The sequence below is a fragment of the Phodopus roborovskii genome, unplaced genomic scaffold, assembly GCF_943737965.1.
Source record: "Phodopus roborovskii unplaced genomic scaffold, PHOROB, whole genome shotgun sequence".
Taxonomy (NCBI): Eukaryota; Metazoa; Chordata; class Mammalia; order Rodentia; family Cricetidae; genus Phodopus; species Phodopus roborovskii.
In genome coordinates this window covers 16,508-28,170 of record NW_026126645.1, presented here as the reverse complement: position 1 = coordinate 28,170, position 11,663 = coordinate 16,508, and the positions used below count along the sequence as shown (strand labels likewise).

The 11,663-nt window shown below is 43.2% G+C and overlaps 1 long non-coding RNA gene across 1 annotated transcript; it reads left to right on the top strand.

Annotated features, from left to right (window-relative positions):
* Positions 1-507: 507 nt before the first annotated feature.
* On the top strand, positions 508-10,129 carry LOC127213270 (uncharacterized). The gene is made up of 3 exons (XR_007833622.1): positions 508-577; positions 3,521-3,622; positions 9,233-10,129. It is a non-coding gene; the product is annotated as an uncharacterized LOC127213270 (long non-coding RNA).
* The last annotated feature ends 1,534 nt before the right edge of the window (positions 10,130-11,663 follow it).

Here is an 11,663-nt window from a genome sequence, read left to right as displayed (position 1 = left end):
ACTGCCACCCCGGAAGGCTAAATCTCGACTTTCCACAATTTAAGCTATTTCATCACTAGCCCTTACCCGGGACCCTGCGATCCCTCTGTTCTCAACAGCCCAGTTAGCAGTTGCCACTGAAGCGGTTGACCCCAAGTCATGTGAGAAAGGCAGGGAGGAGAGTCACTTGCTAAAGAGTTTTTGTTTGCTTGCTTGCTTTTTGTGACTAGTCTTAGCCCAGGCTGGCCTCCAACTCCAGCTCAGGATGACCTTGAGTTTCTGATCACGCCTCCTTGTCCCCAGTGCTGGGAATCCGAATCCAAGGCCTCGTGCTTGCTACCAACTGCTTGCTACAGGCCCACTGTTCAGTCAGCTTTAAACACACACACACACACACACACACACACATTCATTCTTAGGCTTTGTAGATTTCTTCGATTTTGTAATTGTTATTCTCTCCTCCGCTGGAGACCAGAGGCCATTCTTTGAGATTTGAAAAGCCCTTCAATTTGAAAAGACTCCAGATGTGGCTCAGGCTGACCTTGAACTCATGATCCTACTGCCTCAGTCCCACATCTGGCTCGTTTTATCTTCAGAGGTAACTTTTCTTTCCTGTTAGTACTGTTGCTCTTATGTTCTGGAACACTCCCATGTCCCTGGGTGTCAGTTCTTCCTTGCTCTTCAGGGTCTAATTATAGTTAGGTCAAGTCCGAGAGAGGCTTGCAAGAGAACTGATGGATGCCAAGAGAATCTTGAAAACATTAGCGCTGTAAACCTGTGACACAAACTTAAAAACTATAACCAGGAATTTACCTATTTTAAATGCCCCCTCCCCACCTCTGTGTGTGTGTGTGTGTGTGTGTGTGTGTGTGTGTGTGTGTGAGAGAGAGTCAGAGGACAACTTGTGGGAATCTCTACCATGTGGGTTCTTGGGATTTAACTCTGGTCATTAGGCTCTTAGTAGGCAAGTGCTTTTCCCTGCTGAGCCATCTGGCGGCCCCATAACTAGAAATTTAAGGGAACATATTTAGGGAATCATTATTTCAGATTTAACTGTTTTAAGAAGCTCATTACTAACATTGTAAATATGGAGATGTTTTTGATCACTTTTGTCTTATTTACTTATTTTTGTTTGTTTTCCAGATAGGGTTTCTCTGTGTAGCCCTGGCTATCCTGGAACTTGTACCGTAGACCAGGTTGCCCTTGAACTCAGAGATCCACCTGCCTCAGTTTCCTAAGTGCTGAGATAAAGAGATAAAAGGGTCTCCCACTGAACCTAAAGTTTGCCAATTCAGCTAGACTGGCTGGTTGGGAAAGCACCCGGAATCTTCCTGTCTCTGCCTTCTTGTTGGGATGACAAAAACTAAGCCAAATACATACCATGCTCCTACTGTAACTCCCTGAGCCCAGCTAAGAAAATATACATACTTTTTGACCTACTCAGAAAGCTTTATGTAAGGTTTTTTTGTTTTTGTTTTTGTTTTCTGGAGAGAGACAGGGTTTCTCTGTATAACAGCCCTAGCTGTCCTGGAAATCACTGTGTAGACCAGGCTAGCCTCCCACATCCCTGGGATCTCATGTGATTTTACAGGGTCCTGAAGGCCCACGGGGCTCCTGCTTGGGCATCAGAGTCCTTTGCAGCTTGAGTGCTGCTGTTGTATCCTACTCAGCAAACCAGTGCTCTCAGGGGCTGTGCTGAAGATGGTAATGCAAGGTTTCCAGCTCAAACCTATTTCATTTCCAACATTTAAATTCAGAAGTTAAATTGGAAGACTGACAAGAACATTGTCTTTCTTAAGTAAAATGAAAAAATTATATATGAAAATATATTCTTTCTTATCGAATGTAGGGATAATTTCCAGAACTCTTGTGTGTTATTATTACATCAGTACTCAACCTACAACAGTGTCCCAGAGACATTAAAGTCAAATTGCTGTGGTTTATGCAACCCCCCCAGCTGGGGGGGCAGTGGGGGAGCAGTGTGGTTCTTGAGGGAATCACATTATAAAAGTGAACAGGCTCCTGCCTGCAGTTGCAGCACTCTGGAGACGGAAGGAAGCAGGGATACTGTCATGATTCAAGCCCAGCCTGTGCTAGTGTGTCCTCACACTTCCCTTGGGGCTGCAAGCTCACAAACAGCATCACGGAGACTCATTAGTTATGAAAGCTTGGCCTATAGCTTAGGCTTGTTCCTAACTGGATCTTATAACTTAATTTGTTGTTGTTGTTGTTTTGAGACAGGGTTTCTCTGTGGTTTTGGAGTCTGTCCTGGAACTAGCTCTTGTAGACTAGGCTGGTCTTGAACTCTCAGACATCTGCCTGCCTCTGCTTCCCAATTGCTGGGACTAAAGGCATGTGCCATCAACGACTGGCTTTAGTTACTCAGTGCTTCATTAAACCAATCACAGCAACATATCTTCACACAATGTACAAATATCCCACAAGAGTGAAAATCCAAAAGAAAAGGTGGGCAAGGGGGGAGCAGAGAGAGCTCAGCAGGTGATGATGCTTTGTGCAGAATCTGAAGACTGGAGTTGGATGCCTGAAAGCCGCATGCATGGTGGAAGGAGAGGGCCAACTCCTCCAAGTTGTCCTTCCCCATCCACATGTATGTTACAGCACACATACACACTCACGCTGTACACACACACACACACACACACACACACACACACAAATACGGGTAAATAAATGTAGAAAAGTAAGGCTGGAAAGATAGCTCAGTTGATGTAGCTTGTCACCCAAGCATGAGGAACTGAGTTCAAGCCCACACTGAAAAACAAAAACAGGCATGGGGCAAACACTTGTAATCTCAGAGCTAGCTAGCAGGGAGAAACTGGCAGCCCAATATCAAGCACCAGGTCACAGAGAACCACATCACAGCCAGGAGCTCTGTCTCAAAAACAAGATGGCTGGCTCCTGAGGAACTCTGCCTTCCACAGGAGTGCACACACATATGAAAATACACGTGGCCCTCAACGGGCATTGGTGGTGCACACCTTTAGTCCCAGCACTTGGGAGGCAGAGGCAGGTGGCTCTCTGAGTTCAAGGCCAGCCTGGTCTATGGAGAGAGTTCCAGGACAGATTCCAAAGCAATACAGAGGAACCCTGTCTCAAAAAAAAAAAAAAAAAAAAAAAAAGAAAGAAAGAAAGAAAGAAAGAAAAGAAGATACACATAGCCATTCATATAAAAAGAGTCTAAGTAACACAAAATGACAAGCTGTCAGCTGTCTCATATCAGAGTCCAGGCTCTGTCATTAGCTTCTATCTTAGAACAGGTCATTATTGTGGGGTTTGTGTCCAAGCTGGATTCATTCACTTATCTGTTCACTTAGGTGCTAGGGATTGAACTGAAAGCTCCATGTGTGCTATGTGCTAGGCAAGTGCTCCCTCCCTGAGACAAAATATTACTGCGTAACCTGAGCTGATCTCAAGCTTTATCTTACCTTTCATTCTAAGGCGGCTGACTGTAGGATACAGGCATACACAGCAACATCCAGCTAACTAGAAATCTGGATTCCTCTCCTCTCTCTTTCAACAGGGTCTCATTCTGTAGTTCAGAATGTTCTGGAACTCACTACATACCTGACTGGTCTTGGATTTATGGTGAACCTCCTGGCTCACCCAAGTCTTGGGATCACAGGTATGCACTCTCACTTCCAGATAAACTGGGCGTGGTCATTGTTTTTTATTTGAGACAAGGTCTCAGATAACCTAAATGGTATCCTTAGTCCTTTAAACCAGAACTTTCTTTTTGGTGTGTATATTCTGTGCTAGAATATGTGCGAGTGTGTGTGCATTTTCACACACTAGGCTAGAAGTTGATATTGGGTCTTTCTTCATTGCTTTCTGCCTATCTTTCTGTTGTTGGTGATGGTGGTTTGTTTGTTTTGGTTTGGTTTTTTCCAGATAGGGTTTCCATGTGTAACAGCCCTAGCTGTCCTGGAACTAGCTCTGTAGACCAGGCTGGACTCAAACTCACAAACTCACAGAAATCCTCCTGCCCATGCCTCCCTAGTGCTGGTATCAAAGGCAGGCGTGCACCCTTTGTTTCTTGGGTTGTTTTTTGTTTTGTTATGTTTTTGAAATAGGGTCTCACTATGTAGTGCTGACTATCCTGGAACTCACTCTGTAGATTAAACTGGCATGGAACTCACAGAGATCTACCTGCGTCTGTTGGGATTAAAGGTGTGCATTAGTGCATTACCAAGCTTGGCTACACTAGAATTCTTTTTTTTTTTTTTTTTTTTTTTTTTTTTTTGAGACAGGGTTTCTCTGTATTGCTTTGGAGCCTACCCTGGAACTAGCTCTCATAGACCAGGCTGACCTCGAACTCACAGAGATCTACCTGCCTCTGCCTCCCAAGTGCTGGGACTAAAGGTGTGCACCACCACCACCCGGCTAAACTAGAATTCTTAACATTTCCATTTCCCTAGTCATTTCATAAGGCACAACTTGCTAGATGCTTAGTTAAGGGAAGTTCTAAAAGACATTCTGGTTACTATCTATCACACTATTCTTTATTATTATTATTTTATTATTATTATTATTATAGGTTGTTTATTTAGTGTATTTGACACCGAATGTATGTGAAAGTCATACTCTTCTCTGCACTTAAAGTCCTGGGGATCAAACTCAGGTTTGGCAGCAAACATCTTTACCTTCTGAACCAGCTCACTGGACCATTAGTACAATTTTTAAATGATTTTTAGTAAAATGTACATTGGTGTTTGGTCTGCATGTATGTCTTGTGGAGGGCATTGGAGCCTCCGAAACTGGAGTTACAGACAGTTGTGACATGCTATGTGGGTGTTATGAATTGAACCCAGGTCTTCTGGAAGAGTAGCCAGTGTTCTTAACCACTGAACCACCTCTCCAACCACCCATTAAACAAATTATTCATTTTATTTTATGTGTGTTTTACCTGTGGTATGCCTGTGCATCTCCTGGGTGCTTGGTACAGGGGGAGGTCAGAAGAGGACATGGGATCCCCTGGACCTGGAGTTACAGATGGTTGTGACTACATATGGGTGTTGGGAACTGAACCTCAGTTCAATGTAACAGCATCTCTCCAACCCCATTTACTCTATTTTTATGGGATCTCAAATAAGTCCTTTGTCTCATTTTCTCTTCTGATTCTTTTCTGTCAGTCTTGATGGGTCTACAAACTAGCTCAAGGCCAATGACAGAATCAGAACCGGAGGAATATAGACTGTAGGATCTTTTTGTTTTGTTTTTCAAGACAGGGTTTCTCTGTGTAGCCCTGGCCGTCTTAGAAATTACTTTGGTCTTGACTCAAGTATCTTTTTATAAAATTTATTTTATGAGTATTGGTGTGAAGGTGTCAGATCCTCTGGAACTGAAGTTATAAACAGTTGTGAGCTACCATGTTGGTACTGGGAACTAAACCTGGGTCCTCTGGAAGAACAGCCATCAACCTAAGTATCTTAAAGCCATTCCTCCTTTTTCTCAGACCTGTGTCTTGTTAAATCTTATTTAATTTTTTTCCATTGATAGGGCTTTTTTTTTTTTTTCTTCTTTTTAATACTGAGAATTGAAATCTGGAGCTTGAACAATAATGTGATCCCAAAGTGGGCTCTTAGAGAAACAAGGGCATTCTTTTTGTTTTGTTTTGTTTTAGTTTTTTTTTTTTTTTTTTTTTTTCCAGACTGAGTTTCTCTGTGTAGCCCTGGCTATCCTGAAACTCTCTTTATAGGCCAGGCTGACCTCAAACTCACAAAGATCCCATCTGCCTCTGCCTCCCGAGTGCTGCTATAAAAGGTGGTGCCACAACCATCCAGCAAAACAGGGGCATTTTGGGTGTTCAGGAAAAATAGTGAAAATCATTCAGTCCATCAGTGTGGAAGGAGGGAAAACATATATTTTTGTCATCACTGATTTGTACTTAGTATTTAGTATTTAGCATCATCTAGGTGTGAGTTTGAGGCCAGCCTGGTCTACTGAGCAAGTTCCAAGAAACCCTGTCTCAAAAACAAAACAGCAACTACAAAGAAATTTCATATCACTGACAGACTCATTACTAGATCCTAGCTGTTGTTGATTTTTAGTATTTTATGTGTATGAACCTTTTGTCTACTTGTGTGTCTGTGTACCACATGTGTGCCTAAAGAGATTTATTTAATGCATATGAGTGTTTTGCCTACAAGTATGTTTGTACCAGGTACTGAAGGAGGCTAGAAGACAGCATTGGATCCCCAGTTACAGATGGTTGTGAACTGCCCTGGATTCTAGAAGAGTAACAATTGCTTTCAGCAACTGAGCCATGTTTCCATCCTCACTGCCATTTTAATATGAAATAAGGATATTTGCTGTGTGCGGTGCCTGTATTCCTACCCTTGGGAAGCCAATGGAAGAGGAAGATGAGCAGGTCAAAGTCAGTCTCAGCTGCATAGTGAATTCACTTGCAGGAGCTCCTTCTACCATGTGGGGCCTGGACTTCGAACTGGGGTTGCCCGGCTGGCAGTAAGCACCTTTACCATCTTGCTGGCTCATAAATTTGTAATTCTTTGTTTTTGTTTGTTTTTAGAGCAGCATTTCTCTAAGTAACAGTCCTAGCTGTCCTGGAACTCACTCTGTAGACCAGGCTAGCCTTGAACTCAGAAATCTGCCTGCCTCCTGGGAGCTGGGATTAAAGTTGTGTGCCACCCCTGCCTGACTTGATAACTGTTTAAGTTAGTACAGCAGAGGTTGAGAATCCATGCTTTAATCAAAATAATAATAATGTGAGCCAGGTGGTGATAGCACACATCTTTAGTTCCAGCACTTGGGAGGCAGAGGCAGGCAAATCCAGGACAGCCTCCAAAGCTACAGAGAAACCCTGTCTTGAAAACAAAACAAAACAAACCCCATGATAATAGTAATTTGTTATAAATTATGAAATAAAATGAGTCTGTTAAGCCATAATTATATATATACACCTATATAAAGGCAGGAGAAGGGAAAGTCTTTCTGACAATAGGTTATAAATCTGTGTGGAGCAGTGATTCTCAGCCTGTGGGTCTCAACCCTTTTGGGAGGTCAAACCCTTTCACAGAGGTCACCTAAGATCATCAGAAAACACAGATATGTACATTAGGATTCATAACAGTTGCAAAATTATGCTAACGAAGTAGCAACAAAAATAATCTTATGGTAGGGGGAGGGGTGACGGCACACCATGTCCCAGCTTTAGGAAGGCTGAGAACCACTGATGTATAAGGATGTGGGAACTCAGTCAGGGATGCTGAAAGCACCGGATGATGGATTGATGAGTTGGATATTTGCAAGGTAGTGTGTTTCTTCATAGGTTACTAAGTAGTTATATGGGGAAAATAGGGAAGGAACTCACTAATTACCTGCCTGACCAAGTCATCAAACCTAATATCCCTCATGAGACAAACTGACTGTATATGCCCACTATAGGAAGCAATGAGGGCAACTTTTATTTGTTTGTTTGTTTTTCTCCCTAGCTGTCCTGGAACTAGCTCTGTAGACAACGCTGAGCTTGAACTCAGAGATCTCTGAGTTTGAGGTCAGCCTGGCCTATAGAGTGAGTTCCAGAACAGCCAGGGCTACACAGAGAGACTGTGTCTCAAACAAAAACAAACAAACAAACAAAAAAGAAGCAATGAAAGATGGTGGAGGTGGTGCATGCATCTGGGGTGTCTGGGCTGCAGGGCTGTCCCTCCCTCCCATGGATGAGTGGTCCATGTCGAGAGGCATCCACGGAAAGTAGGGTTCAGCTCAATTGTGGCAGGCCCTCACCTATTTTGTGGCACTGCTCAGGGTGGGAGTGAACATGCTCAATGTTTTCCTGAAGTCACCACACAAGAGCACGAGAGACCCAAGTTCATCGCCTATCAGGACCAAATCCTTCCCCTGGGAAAGATGGTAACCACACCCTCTTCTACAACCCTCATGTGAACCCACTTCTGACTGGCTATGAAGGTGAGTAAAGAGAACCTGGACCTTCCCCCCAAGCAACAGGGGACCACAGCACTGGTTTGGATCTGTGTGGGGACCACAACCATGCATGGGGCACTAGAGCTCATCTTTCCTTGTATCAAATGGTGACCATTACACTAATCTCCCAGCATCCCTCTGCTTGTAATAGGAGGTGGCTTGAATAAATAAACTTAAAATAAAAAAGAAGAAGAAGCAAGGAGAGGGCTGAGAGATTTCTTACCAGTTAAGAGAATTTGCTGACCACCTGGTGTTATAGTGTTTTGTTTGTTTGTTTGTTTGTTTGAGACAGGGTTTCTCTGTATTGCTTTGGAGCCTGTTCTAGAACTAGCCCTATAGATCAGGCTTGCATCGAACTCACAGAGATCCGCCTGCCTCTGCCTCCCAAGTGCTGCCTCTAAAGGCAACTCTTTTAATCTCAGCACTTAGGGAGGCAAAGGTAGGTGGATCTCTGAGTTCAAGGACAGCCTGGTCTATGTAATAAGTTCTAGGACAGCTCAAACAAAACAACAAAAGCAAATGCTTGCTACCAATGGACCCACATTTTGGTTCCCAACCCCCAGGTCACACAGCTTACATTAGCTGTCACTCCAGGTCCAGGCATCTGAAGACTGACATTCTTTGGCAGCAGCATATGCACCCATCTACATACATATAATTGAAAGTAAAAAAAAAAAAAAAAAAAAAACTATGAGGACATGACATTGCTGCTGTGTTAATTCTATCAGAAATGCACACACTGAATTTAGTCACAAGGAAATGTCAAATAAACCCAAACCGAGAGCCACTTTATTAAATAACTGATCTGTACTGTTGAAGCATTGGAAGGGCAGAAAACAGAACAAAAAAGCCTGGGGACCAGTCAAGATTTAAGGACACAAAAACTGGAGAGGTGGGGAGGTTGGGAAGGAAGGAGGGAGGTGGAACTGGAATACAATTAATTAACTAATTAATTAATAAAGAATCCCAAAAACTAAAGTTGATGTGTGATCTTGTATTTGATTCTGGACCAGGAAAAATATGTTTGGACACCTGACAAAACTGAAGGGGGCCATACTTTAAATCACCTGTACGGCTTTGTTAGAGGTCTTCGTCGTTGTATAATGCTATGGTTATTTGAAAGAATGGTGTTTGATGTTTTGGTAGAAAAAGAAGCAAAAGAATATGATGTATCTGTAGTCAAACAATTCAGAAAAATGTGCAAATATTTGTAGCTATGTTTGTAAAGAGAGAGAGAAAAAACAGAAAAATGGAAATTATTTATGATTTGAATTTTTTCTTTCCTTTTTAGATCGTCTCATATGGCCTAGCCTGGCCTGGAATTACTCAGTAGCTGAGGCTGCCCTTGAACTCTCTGATACTTCTCCCTCCACCTCCCTCCATGCAAAACTGGAGATTTTTGAGAGCTGAAGGTTTGTTTGTTCAAGATCTCCCAGCAGTTATCCGACAAGTTCCGGCCAAACCCCGGATCTCAGCTGTCAGTCACTACACCAACTGAATCCTTCAGCCTTGGCACTTGGATGGCAAAGGTTGAGCTACCCAGTTAGTTCTCTTTTTCAGTTTTTTAGTTCCCTAGGGCTAGTTCCTTCTACCAGAAACCCAGAGTGCTGTAACTAAACGTTTCTTTCAGTTCCCTCACGAGCACAGAGGCAAGGATGGGTTTGAAGTCTCTGATCTATGCAGCTGAATAACCCCTTTCCTTTGGTAGGTTGGTTCATCACTACCAGCCTTCTCGTGCGCATGATGGAGGCTCCTCCCTGGTATTGTCTGTTCTCCTTCACAGACTGGTATTTAAACTGTTGTTTGAATCCATTACCCTAACAGGGTCTAACAAGGTCTCTCTACATAGCTCTGCCTGTCATGGAACTCACTATGTAGACCAGGTTGGCCTCAAACTAACAGAGATCCACCTGTTTCTGCCTGTGCTGCGATTAACGGAGTGTGACACCACCACTCAGCTACTCTGTTTCTTTTTGTTGTTGTTTGGATATCTGACAAACTCATTAAACTGGGTTAAGGCAAGGTGAGCACCATCACCATGCTGCCTTTGTTTATTATTCTTACTACATTCTGTTCATTTATTTAGTGTGTGTTTGTATGGGAATATTTTCTCCATGGCACAAGTGTGGAGGTCAGAGGACATGCATCAGCTCTGTCTTTCACCATGTGGGTTTTGGAGATCAAACCCAGCCCCGCTTCTTCAGGCTTGATGGCAATCACTTTTACCCTATGAGCCATCTTGCCAGCTCTGATTTTTGAGACAGGGACTCACTCTATAGCTCAAGCTGGATTTGAACTCTTTACCTTCCTGGCTTCAGCCCCACCCCACAAGTGCTATGGATTGTGGGTATGAGACACCACACAGGCTTTATAACTTAACTTCATGCCTTCAATATCATCTACCCTGACAATAACCCTAAATACAATTGTATGGCTTCATATCTGTGACCCAATGATTTATTTTCTTCAGTTGGTGGAAAATTACAGCAATGTATATTAAACCAAAAAAGAGGCCAAGTGGTGGTGGTGGTGCACACATTTGATCCCAGCACTTGGGAGGCAGAGGCAGTGGATCTCTGTGAGTTCGAGGCCAGCCTGGTTTACAGAGGGAGTGTCAAGATAGGCTCCAAAACTACACAGAGAAACACTGTCCCAAAAAACAAAACAAAACAAAAAAAGAGAATGAAGCAGGCTGTAGCCATCCAGGTGACTGTAAGATCAGTGCTGGGGGAGGGGAGACAAGACTCCCTGGCTCTCTGGCTAACCAACCTATCTGAAGAACAGTTGAATGAAATAACCTGTTTCAAAGGAATAAGGCAGAGAGATCAATAAAAGAAGATACCCAATGTCCTCCCTCTTCTTGCCTCTGCATGTGGGCAACACACACATACTCCAAACAAGAAAGAAAGGAAGGAAGAAAGAAAGAAGGGAGGGAGGAAGGCAGGCAGGGAGGGAGGAAGGAAGGCAGGGAGGGAGAGAAAGAGAGAGAAGAAAGTCTGGTGCCAGGCAGTGGTGGTGCACAGCTTTAATCCTAGCACTCTGGAGGCAGAGGCAGGTGGATCTCTGTGAGTTTGAGAGTTTGAGGCTAGCTTGATCTACAGAACAAGTTCCAGATCATCCAGGATTATTTCACAGAGAAATTCTGTCTCAAAAAACCAAAAGAAAAGAAAAGTGTCTGGTGAGATAGCTTAGTAGATAAAGCCACTTGCTACTAAGCCTGAGGACTGATGACCTGAGTTTGATCCTTAGAAGTCATATAGTGGAAGGTGAGAACCAACTCTTGAAAGTTGTCCTCTGATATCCACAGTGGCAGGAACACACACACACACACACACACACACACACACACACACACTTTATTTAAATAAGAAAAAAAGGAATAAAGCATATCAGAATTTAGCCGAGTGTGGTGGCACCCAAAGACCTATAGAATATGGTATTTAAGGTGTTTGATAACCTAAGGCTTTTCATGACAGTGAGATACCTCATCTCCCTACAGCACATATCTACTTCAAAAAAAGAATGATGGGCATTAAAGAACCTCCATATGGATTTGATTTTTTTATGGCAAAAGGTAGCCATTTGGACAAAGAAGCTGCCCTTGGCCTCAGTTGCTAACAGTATACTTTTCAAACTGGACCAGCAAGATGCAAAAGATAGTGACTGCCAAACTTTGCCTAGACTGGGTGGAAAGTCCTTCAAAACTTCCTGCTCCTCAGAAA